This window comes from Myotis brandtii, unplaced genomic scaffold (assembly GCF_000412655.1).
Source record: "Myotis brandtii unplaced genomic scaffold, ASM41265v1 scaffold986, whole genome shotgun sequence".
In the NCBI taxonomy this organism is placed as follows: domain Eukaryota; kingdom Metazoa; phylum Chordata; class Mammalia; order Chiroptera; family Vespertilionidae; genus Myotis; species Myotis brandtii.
The window spans coordinates 1,433,719-1,434,346 of NW_005372102.1; the positions used below are offsets into that span (position 1 = coordinate 1,433,719).

A 628-nucleotide genomic window follows, 5' to 3' on the forward strand; every position below is an offset into this window, starting at 1 on the left:
CCCCCCACCCCCCCGCCCACCCCAGCTCAGCAGCCCTGCCTGGAAATGCCAGTGGAGATGGGACTTGGGAAGTTTTTTAGTTTTGTTAATCCTACTCAAGGATATTTTTCCTTTAATTTCTAGAGAGAGTGGAAGTGAGAGGAGACAGAGAAAAACATCAATGCAAGAGAGATACATCGATTGGTTGCCTCCTGCACGCACCCTGACCAGGGCCGGGGAAGGAGCCTGCAACATGCCCTTGACCGGAATTGAACCCGGGACCCTTCAGTCCGTGGCTGACGCTCTACTCACTGAGGCAAAGTGGCTAGGGTGGCAACGAGGAAATTTAATGGGAAGATGCGCCTGAGGCAGCTGGCCTGAGCGGCGCAGGGCGGAGGCACCCGTCTGCTGTCTGCTGGGACCTGCACCTGCTCAGCAGAGCTCAGGGGGTCTTGTTTGTTCCTCAGTTTGGTTTCCCTGGACCAAAACCACCTCTCAAATCCCAGCCCAGCCCCAGCCCCAGCCCCCTGGGAATGACCAAGTCTAAAGAAACCAGTGTCCCCTCCACAGGATGAGACAGTGGGGGACGGAGGCGACACCGCCCACCCGGCCAGCGTGGGGGAGCTGAGGGCCTGGCAGCTGCTGGCGC

General features: G+C 58.8%; 1 protein-coding gene across 1 annotated transcript in view; it reads right to left on the reverse strand.

Annotated features, from left to right (window-relative positions):
* Nucleotides 1-628, reverse strand: part of RGS12 (regulator of G-protein signaling 12) — a 59,267-nt gene that overhangs the window by 13,285 nt on the left and 45,354 nt on the right. The window lies entirely within an intron of this gene.